General features: G+C 43.5%; 1 pseudogene; it reads left to right on the top strand.

The window, feature by feature from the left end:
* LOC127485689 (palmitoyltransferase ZDHHC5 pseudogene) overlaps positions 1-12,875 on the top strand; it is a 37,278-nt pseudogene extending 24,403 nt beyond the window's left edge.
* The last annotated feature ends 3,311 nt before the right edge of the window (positions 12,876-16,186 follow it).

Here is a 16,186-nt window from a genome sequence, read left to right as displayed (position 1 = left end):
GCTCTGGCACCCATGTGGGAGACTTTGAAGGAGCTCCTGGCTTCTGGCTTCTGAGTGACTCAACTCTGGCCATTGAGGCCATTTGGGGAGTGAACCAGCAGATGGAAGAAATATTTTCTATCCCTCCCTCTCTGTGTCTGTAGTTGTACCTCTCAAATCAATAAAATCTTTTTTTAAATCTTGTCCCTTTGATCTGTTATTTTTAAATATTTATTTTTATTTATTTGAAAGATAGAGTTACAGATAGAGGTAGAGCTAGAGAGAGAGAAGTCTTCCTTCCACTGGTTCACTCCCCAAATGTCTGCAACAGCCAGAGTTGAGCTGAACCAAAGCCAGGAGCCAAGAGTTTCTTTTGGGTCTCCTACATGGGTACAGGGGCCCGTGTACTTGGGCCATCTTCCACTGTTTTTCTAGGCCACAGCAGAAGCTGGGTTGGCAATAAAGCAGCCAGGACTCGAACTGTTGCCTGTATGGGATGATGGCACTGCAGGCTGGGGCTTTAACCCACTGTACCACAGTGCCAGCTCCAATAAAATCTTTAAAAAAATGCAAATCTTCTAAGATAACTTTCCAAGTTTATGTGCCCTGTTTGAGGACATAGCCAATATCTTTCATGTAAACAATAGCAATTACATTGATTTTTGGAAGAGATGTGAAAAAGCTTATAAGTATACTTTTGTTTATAAATAAATTTCAAAAACAGTGATTCATTCAGTTAACACTTCTTTGAACATGTTTACTGTTTTTTTCTCCTCACAGTCCAGGACCACTCACCTAGATATGTTACATTTGTAGTTCCCATCACTTGGTCTAGTTTTTTCTTTGCCTTTTTGCCAGTGTGTTTTGCAATTTTATATTCATGAGGACACATTGATGAAGAGATATGTCTTTTCTGTGAAGTGTAACCTGATGATCCAAAAAAGTTTTATTTACTACTTCTTTATTTGAAAGAGAGTTACAGAGAGAAAGAGATAGATCTTCCATCTGCTGGTTGTCCCGAAATTGCTACAATGGCTGGGGTTGGGCCAATACCTGCCCAGAACTTCTTCCAAGTTTCCTAGGTGGATGGCAGAAGTCTTAGTACTTCAGCCATCTTCCACTGGTTTTCCACATTTATTCACAGGGAGTGGATAAGAAATGGAGTAGGTGTGGCTCATATTGGTGCTCATGTGGGATGCTGTGGGTTCAGATGGTAGCTTAATCTGCTGTGGCACTATACCATCCCCTAAAATTTATTGTTTAATAGATTTATTTAGAAAGAGAGAGACCTTCCATCATTAGTTCACTCCCCAGATGGTGGCAACAGCTGGAACTGGAACAGATGGGAGCCAGGAACTTCTCTCAGGTCTCCCAGGTGGCTACAGGGGCCCAAGGACATGGGCCATCTTATGCTTTCCCAGGTGCATTAGCAGAGTGCTGGAAAGGAAGTTAGCAACTGGATCTTAAACAGGTTCCCTGTGGTTTTACACACTGCCACAAGGCCATCCTTCCAAAGTTTTTTAAAACATTGTTAGCCTGATCTACTTTGAATGGACGTCTCACTTGATCTAACACTCTTCAGTTACACATTACACTTATGTCTACAGATTACACTGTGATCTTTTACTGAATAAGGGAAACTCTATTATAGTCAATTTCATAATTGAAAGTTAGTATGAAATTGATATGTTTTGATTATCATTTTCCTTTCTGTTGGCCTATAGCATACAAAAATTAGCTTCATCTTATATAAGAGGCAAGATAGACATAAAGAGAAGAATGAACTCCCTGACATCCTTCTTTGTGACCCAGAGCTGATACCGTTCGGAGAAATGCACTGTTACAGGTGTGGACTGTGGACTTCACCCTGGAGGAGCAGCAGGACCTGGACACTTTAAAAGGTTTAATATTATCTGTACCACTTGTGTAGCCCCTGCATTTCCAGGCAAAAGAAGGAAATCATTTTGCTGATGCAGCAACTGTGTTCAGCATTAAGCAGCACAATCCTTTGTCTCTGACCCAGGTGAAAATACAAAATCCCCAGGATATTCAAACATGCTGCCTTCTTACAATTGGTATGTAGTAAACCCTGCAGGGTTTTTCACCCTGCCAGCCAACAGACAAGAGCATGTGAGTGGTAAATCTGAACTGGCTCTTCCTGGGCTTGGCTTACATGCACAGCAGGGGTTGTATGACTGTCCCAGAGGCATCAGCAGAGTCCAAAGAGGATCCATATGTGAGTATGGTGGTTGATGGCAAGGTTCAGAGATTGTAGGGTCTTGGTGGGGAGGCATCCTTGCCACATGCTAGCATCACAGCACTGCTTCTTTCCTACATGAAGATGGGGAGAATTACCCCTTCCTGTCTCCACCTTCTCCATTTTACTGTTTATTTCTTCTGCTTTCTTGTTTCGGCTTGAGTTTTCTCTGAAAAAATTTTTTTAGCTTCAAATGTTAGAATTATAGCTATGCCACAGTGCTGGCCCCTCAAGTTTTATCCTGCTATGGAATGCATGAAACATTTCTCTGTATTAATACAAAAAAGTTTAAAAAAAAGTTTTAGTCCTGTATAGATTATATTGTTCTTTCTTTCTTTTTTTTTTTTTTTTAGTGTAACCTGATAATATTTGCCTTTATAAATATTCAACTGAAAAATAGTTGTAGATACTTTAGGGTATGATGTGATCATTTGATGTATGTTAATTCTGGAATATTCAAATGAGAATTATTCACATTCTCTCTCTCTTTTTTTTTTTTTTTTTTACAGGCAGAGTGGACAGTGAGAGAGAGAAATAGAGAGAAAGGTCTTCTTTTGCCATTGGTTCACCCTCCAATGGTCACCACAAGCAGTGCGCAGCAGCCAGCACACCACGTCTCCTCTAATATCAAGGAGATAAGGATGCCTGCCCTCATCATTTCTTTTGCTTGTAGCAGTGGAACTTCAAACTAGAGCTATTAGGCAAGAAAGAGAGCAAACTGATAAAAATAAGAACGTAGTAGAATTAGTTGTCTGTTACATGGCATGTGTACCATTAACAGAGACAGCAGGGGGTTGATGCTTCAAGTCGTCCCTTTCCCTCACATGAGAAACTTAGATTGAACTCTCAGATCCTAGCTTTGACTTAACTCATCCCCAGCTACTGTGATCATTTGGGGCATGAACCAACACGTGGCTGCTCTCTGTCCATCCATCCCTTCCCTCTTTTGGAATTTCAAATGTCAAAAAACCCTAATGAGTCCATTACAAATGTTAGAACTCAGAAACATTACAGAAGATAAAATCAAACCAATGCACTTGCAATGAAAATTTCAATGTTATTCTTTAGGGATGTTTTTAAGATTTATTTGAAAGCAGAGTCACAGAGAGACAAAAAGGGAGAAGTAGAGTTGTCAACTAGTATTAGGGCACATGTATTTGCCATTTTCAGTAATGGAAAGAAGTTTGCAAAGTAGCTTGCAATATATTGGAAAGGATATAGGAAACATGAACATCATGAAAGAACTTGACAGTATAGTTGGACAAGAGAATACACTTGCTGTTCAAGTGCACATGTAATACTCTGCAGAAGAACTTTTGCTAGGTCACAAAAGAGCCTAAATAAACTGAAAAGATACAAATAAAACAATGAATGTTCTATGACCACAGGGATTTATCTTGAGTGTCAATAACAGAAGGACCTTTGAGAAGTGCACATATATATGGAAAATAGCAACATATTCCTAAATAGAGAGCTATAGAAAATAGATAACAAGTGAAAGTAAAAAATACAAGATGATAGGAAATGAAAATAAAACATAAAAATAGGATGCAGTTAAACAGGTTACGAATATGATCCCTCTCAATTCCTATAGCTTTTTAAGTGCTAAAATGGAAAACTGGGATCACTTCAACTCTGCTATTCTTCATTGTGTAGGGTGGTCTGTAAGCAGTTTGTCAGTGTCTAACAAAAAATGTATTAGTTGCATCAGAAGTCCAGCAGAGGGCAGCAAGAAGCCACTGAACAATGAGTTTGATCCTGAACTCACCCAAGAGGTGCACATTCTTAATCCACCAGGTGGTGTAGGTGCTGTGCCTACAGCAAATACAAGAACATTTTTCCTTCAAGACTGTGCTAAAGAAGCACCACTGCAGCTTCTGGAAGACTTGGGGCCATTTCCACATGGAGGAAATGATCCTGCACATGAGCCTTGTTGCAGTCCAGGATGTTTCTCATTTTTAAAAAATTTTTATTTGAAAGGCAAAGAGAGACAGACACATACACATAAACAAAGAGAGAAAGAGGGAGAGATAGTGATTTTGCATGGGCTGGAACTTGCCAGGCCAAAGTCAGAAGCTGGTCACTCATCTGATCTCCCATATTGGTGGCAGAGAGACAACTATTGAGCTTGCTGCTTCCGTGGTTGTGCATGTGCAGGGAGCTGGAACAGAATCAGTACTGGGACTTGAGACAGACAGCACAGTATGGAATGTGGGTCTTCAACTACCAGGCCAAGTGCTTATTCCCTGGGAGTTTCTCTTAACTAGCAACAGAGAAGCAATCATTTACTAAGATGTTCCTGGGTGGCTTATTTATTTTTTTCATATAAAGTCAATTATCCATCACTGAGTGTTTTAATCAGATGAAGCTACACTGGGCTATGTTGTTTTTATATGTATCCCAGAGTGTTTGGGAGAAGAAATCCCAACACAGATTCAGAGATTGGCAGATAATGAAAGTGTGATAACAAATTTATCAGGATTTTGCAGTACAGACTTGGGGAGCACTCACTGCTGGTTTAGTCTGAGGCAAGAGGAAAAGATGTGAGCTCCTATACTAATGCCTTCATTAATTCTCTATCACTGACTTTTTAAATCTGGGGAGGGAGTGTTGAGTAGTGGCCCCCCAAAGCCACACTGTATTTTTTTCTATTTATTTTATTGGAAATAGGTACAGAAAGAGGTAGGGAGAGTGATAGCTAGAAAGATAGCTGTGTCTTTTATGCACTGGCTCACTCACAAAATGCCAATTGCCAGAGTTGAGCTAATCCAAAGTCAGGAGTTTGTCCTGGATCTCCTACATCAGTGTGGAGGCACAAGGACTTGGCCATCCTCTGCTACTTTCCAAGGTGCATTGCCAGGGAGCTGGATTAGAAGTGGAGCAGCCAGGCTCCCATATGGGATGCAGATGCTACAGGCTGGTGCACCACAGCACAAGCCCAAATCAGTAATTTGCAGCTTCAAATTATTTCTAAATATTTTCAAAAGCAGAGGTGTGCAATATAATCATGGCTGATGCTGTGGTATAGTGGGTAAGCCACCACCTGCAGCACTGGCATCCCATATAGGAGCTGGTTCCTATCCCAGCTGTTCCACTTTCAATTCTGCTCCCTGTTAATGCACCTGGAAAAGCAACAGAAGATGGCCCAACTGCCATCCATGAGAGACACCTAGAATGAGTTCTTGGCACCTCACTTTGGCCTCTAAGCCCCAACTATTGTGGACATTTAGGGACTGAACCAGCAGATGGGTGATCTCTGCTGTGTCCAGTCTATCTGGAATTCAAAGAAAAAATTAGTTTAAAAATGTAAGGGAATGGGATTTGGCATAATGATTGGAGCACTCCTTGAGAAGCCTATCTTTTATGTCAGCATGCCTGGGTTCAAGTCCCATCTCTGCCCTTATTGCAGGACATACCTCCAATCTGGTTGGTGGTGTTGCTGTAGAACCCCTAAAACCTGTATATACTTGCCCAACACACAGTAAGCCAATCACTGGCTTTGGTGTGGTGGAGTAAAGAAGTATTTATTTTAAAGACCAGATGAAGGAACTTAACTCCAGGGCTCCCCAGGAAGTTAGAGGCAAAGATTCTTATAGATTGAAATTAGAGGTGACAGATGCATGTTCAGCTTGTGTCCAGGTTCCTGATCGGTTCGTGATGCTTTTGACCTTCATCTTCCTAGTTGAAGATGCTATATTCTTTAGGGAAGTGTAATGGTGTTCAAGTGGGCGTCAGTGAATCTGGGAGTTTACATACAATTGGTAGTTATTTGCTGCCCCAGACTGGGATGTTTCCTTACCTAGATGTGGAACTCCCCTAAATAAACCCATCCAGACAATATTGGCCAGCAGGCTTCTATCTGTTGTAGAAAAGTGACTTCTTGTGTGCAGGCCAGCTGTATCATTCCCTCAATTCAGTGAATTATTTTTGGTACAATATGGATAAGGACGCCTTGGTCTAAGGGAGACAGAGGAGATGCTTGGTCCTGCTTTTGTTTTATAGGGGTTTCATTTTAGATGTTTTTATTTTTTGTTACTTCTCCATCCTTAGGGAAAAGGGACAGTGATTGGTTAGACTGCTTCGTGAAATTTGTGGGGTAATGTGGGGGTATTTTTAGGATGAAAGGAGAGGAGGTTGGAGGCATTTCTTTTACTTACTCATTTGCTTACTTACTAGTTAACACAGAGAGAGATATCTTCCATCTGCTGGTTCACTTCCCCAGGTGGCTGCATCAGCCAGGGCCACAAACAATGAGTCATCTTCCAAGGCCATTAGCAAGGTGTTGGATTGGAAGTGGAGCAGCCAAGACTGAAAGCAGTACTCATATGGGATGCTGGGGTCATAGGTGGCAATTTTACTTGCTACACCACAACATCAGCCACCATAGGCATTTCTTTAAGAAAAACACTTGCTAGTTCTGGGTTTTGCTGTAGCAATCTTATATATAAATAGAAGGGTTACACAGCCAGTTTCTGCATAGCTTTACCTTGCAGGTATATAACCATTCTACAGCGTTAATAAAAGCAACATGCTAGTATTTCTGTACCTCAAATGAAACCAGAGAAATTAGTGATTTTTCTGCCAGAAAACTTCCAGTTTAAAACCAGGGATAGTCACTGATTAAGATTTGTGTGCATGTGGCTGGCACTTTGGTGTAGAGGGTAAAGCCACTGCTTGCCTTGCCAGTATCCTATATGGGCATGGGTTTGAGTCCCAGCTGCTCCACTTCTGATCCATCTTGCTGCTAATGCACCCAGGAAATGAGCAGAGGATGGCCCAAGTACTGGGACTCTGGAACCACTTGGGGGACCTGGAAGAAGCTCCTGGCTTTTGACATTGGATGGGTCCAGCTCTGGCTGTTGCAGCCATTTGAGGACTGAACCAGCCACTGGAAGATCTCTCTGTCTCTTTCTCTCTTTGTAACTCTGTCTTTCAAATAAATGAATATTTAAAAAACAATAAAAAAGAGACTTAGAGTAAGACCAGACATTGCAATTTAAGACATGTTGAGTTGGAAAGCAGTTCATACAGCAGACTCATGGAATGACAATCATTTTATATAGCATAGTGACCTCAGAATGAGCCCTTACAGCATTCTTGTATGGTTGAAAAGCCCATGAAAACATTTCAGGCATTGAATTCTAAGACACTGTGGCAAAAATAAAAAAAGTCCTACATGAAGGATTGCCATGAATGATACCCCAGTGGAAAGAAGGAGCCATCCAAGAAGAATGTAGTTTTCTTTGAAGGGAGGACAGAACTTCCATTTTGCCTTTGGCTTTGCCTAAATACTGACAAAGACTGTGGTCTCAAAAGGCTTCCTTAGCCTGGGCAACTCATGGCAAGAGTCTTGGGTGATCACTGACATCATACATAAGAGATTCAATTGTTAAATTAGAGCAGGAGTTGTTGTACACTTACTCCGCATGCAAGACCTCAGTCCTAAATGAGTCATTGTATATTTATTTGAAAGTTACACAGAGGAGAGGCAGAGAGAGAGAGAGAAGTCTTCCATCTGCTGGTTCACTCCCCAATTGGCTGCAATGGCTGGAGCTGTGCCAATCTGAAGCCAGGAGCCAGGAGCTTCTTCCAGGTCTCCCATGTGGGTGCAGGGTCCCAAGGACTTGAGCCATCTTCTACTGATTTCCCAGGCCATAGCAGAGAGCTGGATCAGAAGTGGAGCATCCAGGCCTCGAGCTGGTGTCCATATAGGAGGCCGGCACTACAAGCAGCGGCTTTACTTGCTACACCACGGCGCCAGCCCCCAAGTTGTGTTTCTTAACCTCCTCTTCTACTTTGTTCTGGGGAAGTGGTTATTTATCACTTGCAATCACCTTTCCCCCTCTGATATGCTTTCTTTCATTTGAGATATTTTGACCTTCAGTTTTGTGTGTGGATGTGGAAGGATGATAATTCTAAATTTTTGGTTTCCCTGAAATTTTTTTGTTTGTTTTTTTGTTTGTTTGTTTGGTTTTCTGTACTCTTCTCTGTTGGTTCCCTTATCCCATTGTCTTATCCATTCTGCCTCTGTGTGGGCCTGGGCTATGTAGTAGGTTAGATGTCCCTTCAGAGCTCCAACATGCCCGCAGAGTCTGGATAGAGATTCAGACCGAGAAACACATCCTGACCTCAGCAGCCGCTATCTTCTTAGTGGGAGCTACAACACTCTTCTTTGCTTGTATGTGTCCAGAACTAAGCCTGAATATGTCACCTGCAGTGCCCATCTACAATGCATTTATGTTTCTCTTTGTTCTGGCCAATTTCAGAAGGGCCACCTTCATGGACCCAGGCATTTTCCCTCAAGCTGAGGAAGATGAGGACAAGAAAGATTTTCGAGCTCCCTTTACAAAACAGTGGAGATCAAGGGCATCCAGGTGTGCATGAAAGGATGTGCCACCCGCCGCTGCTACTGTCCTCCTCGGCGTTCCCACACAGTGTCTGTGATAATTGTGTGGAGGAATTTGATCATCCCTGCCCCTGGGTGAACAACTGTATTGGCCGCCAGAACGAGCATTGTTTCTTCCTCTTCCTCCTTTCCTTGACAGCCCACTCTATGGGTATATTTGGCTTTGGCCTCCTTTATGTCCTCTGCCACATAGAGGAGCTCTCAGGGGTCTGCACACTGTCACAATGGCAGTGAAGTGTGTTGCTGGCTTATTCTTCATCCCTGTAGCTGGCCTCACAGGGTTTCATGTGGTGCTGGTGGCCTGGGGACGCACAGCCAATGAACAGGTTATGGGTAAATTCCGGGGAGGCATGAGCCCCTTCACCAATGGCTGCTGTAACAATGCACTTTGCAATTCCCCAGCACCCAGTTATTTGGGAAGACCAAAGAAAGAGAAGACAATTGTAATCAGACCTCCCTTCCTTCAGCCAGAAGTGTCAGATTACTGTGAAGATCATGGATAATGGCATCCAGGGAGAGCTTAGGGGAACTAAGTCTAAGGGAAGCTTGGAAACAACAGAGAGCCAGTCCGCAAATGCCAAACCCCGGCCTCCTCCTATGCCAGACCTGAGCAGCTGCATGGGACTGCGAACACACCTTTGCCTGGCTACTAATGGAGATAGCAGCTTTTGGGGCAAGGACAGCCCCCCACACCAACCATGTACAAGTGTCGGCCAGCTTATAGTAGCAGCAGTGCATCAGCTGCCCTGCCTCATTCCTCCAGCACCAGGTTAGTCATGGGGACAGTTTGAGGAAGCCAACCTCAACTGCAGAGAGCAGCCGTCATCCCAGTTACCACTCAGAGCCCAGCTTGGAACCCGAGAGCTTCTGTTCTCCCACCTTTGGCAAAAGCTTTCACTTCGATCCACTTTCCAGTGGCTCTCATTCCTCCAGCCTCAAGTCGGCACAGAGAACAGGTTTTGTACTGGATGAGTTGCAGTCCATGCGTTCAGAAGGCACCACTTCCACCTCCTGTAAGAGTCTGGCCAATCAGACATGCAATGGAAGCCTGAGCCAGACCCAGCTTTCAGCTACACCTCTCCCTTCCTGTCAGTATTCCTGGCCCAGCAACAGGAAGCCGAGAGGCATCCACATTTGGTACCAACAGGTCCAACATGAGAGCCCTCACCAGTCTGTTATGACAATCTGTGGCCTCCCTCCAGGGATGAGAGAAGCTGCTGCACCAGTCACCCAGCTCCCAGTCCATGAGGAAGAGCCAGGCTTGGGAGACTCAGGCATTCAGTCATCACCTGGCTCAGGCATGCCCTCATAGGGCTTCCTCCTTAGCTGATCCGAAGAGATCACCACTGAGCAAGACTCCACTTGGACACCCAGCTGTCCCCCATTTGGGGAAGGCAGAAAGCCTAAGGGGCCAGGGACTAGGGTCCCCTGAACCAGGTCCAACCACCCCATATCTGGGCTGTTAAACATCTTACAGCAGCCAAGAATCCCCACCTGGTGTCTCTGAGATAGAGGAAGTGGCCTTGCAGCCACTGCTGATGCCTGAAGATGAAGTACAGCTCAATACTGCCCACAGCAAATCCAACAGCAACCCAAGAGCATCAGCTCAGCCTCCCCTGGTGCCACAAGGGGAGGAGTCAAGAAACTGTCATGAGAGCGTGGTACCACCTGAGATATGGTGTGAGCCGTCAGCACCTCACCTTCCCCACACCACTGTGTCTAGACCAAAGGGCCCCAGTTGACCACCTTCCTTCCCTCAAGGGGCTCCCTTCCCCTGCATGGACATTTTTTAAAACCCCGATTCCCAGAGGATGAGTGTTTTATAAAATGCAACCGAGTTGGGGAGTTGGAGAGTTGGGGCCCTGAGGCTGGGTTAGTAGCTCCCCCCTTTTACCTTTTAAGACCTTCCTTCCCTAGTCCCTGGTCCAGACTCAGTGGACATTTGTGCAATTGCTTGCCCTGGAGGGAACCAGATCATTTTTAAACCAGAAATAATTTTTTATTATTGTTACAGATCCTATTTTTTAATCTTCTGTGTTACCAGGTGTGGGTATAAATATCAAAGAAATTATATATCTATCTTGGGATGGGAAAATGAGGGAGGGATATGTAAAAGAAGGAGGGTCTTACTTTTCCTGGTCCTCAGACCAGCAGGAAAAGAGGGGAGACACCAGAGTCTTCCTTTCCCCCCACAGTCCCTCTCTTGTCTGTTACCAACTAAGGAGGTAGTAGAACCCCCTGTTGGTGCTAAGTGATCATGAAAGAAACCTGGGGAGAGAGGAGTCTGAGCTCTTGGTTAGAAGAGGAAAGGACTTGTGGAAAGTTAGTTTTCTAGGCTTATTGGCATTTAGCTTCCCAGGAAAGGGGTCAGAGCTCCATGACATTGGTGGTGGTGGTAGGAGGGGGATCAGGAAAAGCATCTGGCCTAATTCAAAACACTATTAGAAAATCCCCCCTTTCTTGGGAGAGAGGGGTTGGGTGGCTTTCTTAAGTGAGCCCCTCAGAGCTTCCCCTAGGCTACAGTTAAGGTGATTTTAAAGTGCAAGGACAGAAAAGAAAAATCCAAAATGCAATATTTTTCATCACATGCCAAAAACAGGACAGAGGAAAGGAGTGGCAGGCCTAGGCCCCTCCAGATGTCCCCTGGGGGTTACCCCTCAGCCCACCTTAGAATGGTGCTGGGTAGAGGAGATACCTGGGTTCTAATCTCTAAATAGGGGAGACTCCAGCCTCTTCACAGAGTCCCTTTCATTTTTTATTCTGATTAGCCATTTTCAACTGACAAATGAGAGAAATCCTGATCTATCAGCAAACAAAAAAAGAGTACTTAAGTTTATATTTAGAAACATTTATGTCATTTGCTTTACCCCGTTTATACTTAACAGCAATACCTAGATGTCTTAAGAAACTGAGATAGTATATAACAATACCTAGATGTCTTAAGAAACTGAGATAGTATATAACTAAAGTTATAATTTCTTTTCACTACCCCAGAGTCAGTGGATGACTTGCTATGTCTCAGGCAAATGAACCCATTTGAAGTTGCTGTAGCAGTTCCTCCAGGCAGTTTGGGGAGTGTTCAGCAGCAACATTTTTTTTTTAAAGATTTATTTATTTATTAGAAAGGAAGAGTTACAAAGAGGCAGAGGCAAAGAGAGAGAGAGGTCTTCAATTGGCTGGTTCACCTCCCCGAAATGGTCACAACTGCTGGAACTGGGCCAATCCAAAGCCAGGAGATAGGAGCTTCTTTGGGGTCTCCACATGGGTGCAAGGGCCCAAGGACTTGGACCCTCTTCTACTGACTTCCCAGGCCACAGCAGAGAGCTTGGTTAGAAGTGCAGCAGTCACTCAAACCAGTGCCCATATGAGATAATGGCACAGCAGGCAGTGGTTTTACCAGCTATGACTCAGTGCCAGCTCCTTAAAGCTACAATTTTGAAAATTTTTCCTATGAAAGAAAACTCAAAAGAATGATTCTGATTCATTGTACTTAATACACAGAATATAATTTTGACCTTAGTTAAAATTTTCATATTTTGGCTGACACTCACTGGTTGCTGGTGTTTTGAATGACCTATGAATAATGGTGTTTGCATGGGAGTTTCAGGAGCCCACTGAAAGTCAATGACAGAAGGCAGACCTCACTGACAGCTCATGAGGAAACATGTAACCATCGACTGTGAACAACTGAATTCTATTTCCAAGAAGCCTCCACCCAGTCCATCTGTAGAGTTATAGAGGAAAGGAGAGACAGAGAGAAAGGTCTTCCATCTGGTTCACTCCTCAAATGGCCACAATGGCCATTGCTGGGCCAATCCTAATCAGGAACAAGAGTTCCTTCTGGGTATCCTACATGGGTGCAGAGGCCCAAGCACTTGGCAAATCTCTACTGCTTTTCCAGGTCACAGCATAGAGCTGGATGAGAAGAGGAGCAGCCAGGACTAGAAATCATGCCCACATGGGATGCAGGCACCTGCGGTGGTAGCTTAGCCCACTACATCACAGCCCCAGCCCCATTCAGAGATCTTTTAAGTGGCCATTTCTTATTCAGTCTTAAGGAGGTCAAGCAGCATTATAGTAAAACAGCTTTTTCTTTTGTAGTTTCCAAATACAATTTATTTATTTTAGAAAATAAGTGCTAAGGGGCAATAAGAATAGAGGTCTGATCACAATTGCTGTTTAGTCCAGACCTGTAAAAGAACCAAGTTAGAAAACAATTTCTTGGGCTGGCACTGTGGCACAGTAGGTTAACACCCTCTCCTGAAGTGCCGGCATCTCATATGGGTGCTGGTTCTAGTCCTGGCTGCTCCTCTTCCAATCCAGCTCTCTGCTATGGCCTGGGATAACAATAGAAAATTGCCCAAGTCCATGGGCCCCTGAACCCATGTGGGAGACCCAGAAGAATCTTGTGGCTCCAGACTTTGGATTGGAGCAGCTCTGGCTGTTGCGGCCATCTGGAGAGTGAACCAGCAGATGGAAGACTTCTCTCTCTGTCTCTAGCTCTCTGTGTAACTCTATCTTTCCAATAAATAAATCTTTTAAAAAAATAAGAAAGCAATTTCTCAGGGAAGAGATATCTGACTACAAAAGGGAGAGCTCTCTTTCTTTCTATTTTATTTAATTTTTTGCAAATCAGAAGTACACACAGAGAGAAGGAGAGGCAGAGGGAGAGTGACAGGTGTTCCATCCACTGGTGCACTCCCCAATTGGCTATAACAGCCAGAGCTGTGGTGATCTGAAGCCAGGATCCAGGAGCCTCTTCCAGGTCTTCCACACAGGTGCAGGGGCCCAAGGACTTGGCTGATCTTCTACTGGCTTTCCCAGGCCAGAGCAGAGACATGGATTGGAAGTAGAGCAGCCAGGACTCAAACTGGCACCACACCACAGCACTGGCCCCAGGGAGAGCTCTCTTAAATGCAATGTTCAGGGGTCAGCATTGTAGCATAATGGGTAAAGTCACCTCCTATGTTGTCAGCTACTCCACTTCCAATCCAGCTCCATGCTATTGTGCTTGGGAAAGCAGCAGAAAATGATCCAGGAATTTGGGCCCCTGAACTCATGTGGGAGATGTGGAAAAAGAAGCTCCTGATACCTGGTTTTGAACCAACCCAATCCTGGTCATTATGGCCAATTGGGGAGTGACCCATGGATGGAAATTCTTTCTGTCTCCCTCTCTCTCTGTACCTCTGTCATTCAAATCAATTAAATCTTTTGAAAGCAAAACAAAACAAAAAAAACAATGTCCACTAACAGCTGAACAAAACATTAAAAGAGATATTACCTGGTACCACCATGTACAAGTTTGATACTTACCAAATACATTTCCCTAGATTTCAGTTGGAATTTTAATCTGGTTTCTGCCAGTCTGAAACTCCTTAGGCCAATGACACCAGGTCAACAACTAGTTGCTCAGGTTATTTCTGATTCAAAGAAATATTCAGGAAGCAGCAAGACAGCTCACAGGGGTGATTTGTACCAGGGGCTGCTTTGCCTACTCTGGACTGTACTCCCTTCATGATTGCTGTATCTGTCTTTCAAAATGAAATAAAATAAAATAAATATTTAAGATAAATTGAAAAAGCCAGAATCATGGAGTAAATGAACCTTAAGCACCAGAACAGTGGTGCTTCTAATACAAAAGTATTAGAGGTTAAAGCATGAAATATGGATATGCCATGTAAGGTAATTATAAAAGAGATGTATATACTTGCTGACCATTCCAATAAGAGAAGAAACTCTAAAATAAAGGTACTACAGATAAATGACATTTTAGAGTAATAAAAGGGTCAATTAACCTGGATAAGATTAATTCTAGATATGCATGCATCTAACAAATAAGCCCAACATTAAGTGAAATAAAATGACAAAAATCATAGAGAAAAGACTGGTCAAGACTAGTATTAGGAAGGGGCACTGTGGCATAGGGAGTAAAGCCACCAATTGTGGCACTCATTCGAGTTCTGGCAGTTCTAGTGATCCAGCTCCTGGCTAGCCCACCCTTTCAAAAGATTTATTTATTTATGTGAAAGAGTTACAGAGAGAGAGAGAGAGAGGTCATCCATCCACTGGCTCACTCCCCAGATTGCCAAAATGGCTGGAGTTGGGTGCAGGGGCCCAAGGACTTGGGCCATCTTCCACTGTTTTCCCAAGCCATAGCAGAGAGCTGGATCAGAATTGAAACAGCCAGGACTCAAATAAGGACCCATATGGGATGCTGGCACTGCAGGCAGTGTTTTTGCCTACTGCGCCACAACACTGGCCAGCTTTGTAGCGATTTTGAAAGAAAATCAGCAGAGGAATGCCTCTCTCTCTCTCTCTCTCTCTCTCTCTAGTCCAGCATTAGATATAATAATTCTTAAAAAATTAATATTAGGAGACAGAAATATGTCACTTAATAATGGACAGAACAGGTTTGCAATATATTGGAAAGGATAAAGCAACTTGACCATGTACTTGAACAAAAGAATACACATTCTGTTCAAGTACTCACAGAACATGGTCTGCAGAAGACCTTTTGCTAGATCACAAAAGAACCTCAACAAAATTAAAAGAATAAAAATAAAAAAGGACATCCTATGACCACAATAGATTCACCTGGAATATCAGTAACAGAAGAACATTTGAGAAGTGCACAATATGTGGAAAATAAGAACACACTCCTAGCAGCTACAGAAACAAATCACAAAGGACAATAGCAAACATTGTGAAATGATTGGAAATGAAATGCATATAAAAAAGGTAATGGGATACAGTTGAAGCTGAGATTAGAGGAGGCTCAGTCTCTCCATTCCTATAGCTTTATAAAATGGGAAGTTGTGACCACTTTAACTTTGCTATTCATCATTATGTAGGGTCTTGAAAGTTTGTAAACAATTTGTCAGTATCTGCCAAACACTTTATTAGTTCCACCAGAGGGCCAGCAGGGGGCAGCAAGCCACCGCTAAACAGTAAGCTTTGCACCAAAACTCACCCTGGAGGAGTCAAGCACAGGCTTGCTACTCCCAGTGATGTATGCACAGCACCTGCAGGAAAACAAGAGCATTTTTCCCTCAAGACTGAGCTAAGATATGATTGCAGCTTCTGGAAGACTTGGGCAGTTTCCACATGTAGGTAAAGATGCTGAACATGACCCTGATGGCTTAAGAAAAAATACTTTTCTTGTCCATGATGTTTCTCATTTTTAGAAAACATTTCATGGGGCAGCACTGTGACATAGTGTTACCGGTAAAGCCACCACTTGCAGTGCCGGCATCCAGTATAGGCATCGGTTTGTTTTCTGGCTGCTCAAGTTTCGATTCAACTTTCTGCTATGGCCTGGGAAGCCAGTAGAACATGGCCCAAGTCCTTAGGTCCCTGCAACCGTGTGGGAGACCTGGAATAGGTTCTGGCTTCTGGCTTCAGATTGGTGTGGCTCCAGCTGTTGCAGTCATCTGGGAAGCGAACCAGTGGATGGAAGACCTCTCTCTCAAACTCTCTCTGCCTCCTCTCTGTGACTCTCCCTTTCAAATAAACAAATTTAAAAAAAAAAATTTCATTTGAAAACA

This window comes from Oryctolagus cuniculus, chromosome 15 (genome assembly GCF_051225735.1).
Source record: "Oryctolagus cuniculus isolate XC-2025 breed Fujian yellow rabbit chromosome 15, ASM5122573v1, whole genome shotgun sequence".
Classification (NCBI taxonomy): Eukaryota; Metazoa; Chordata; class Mammalia; order Lagomorpha; family Leporidae; genus Oryctolagus; species Oryctolagus cuniculus.
The sequence above is the reverse complement of the archived record's forward strand: the minus strand, read 5'-3'. Positions and strand labels throughout refer to the sequence as shown.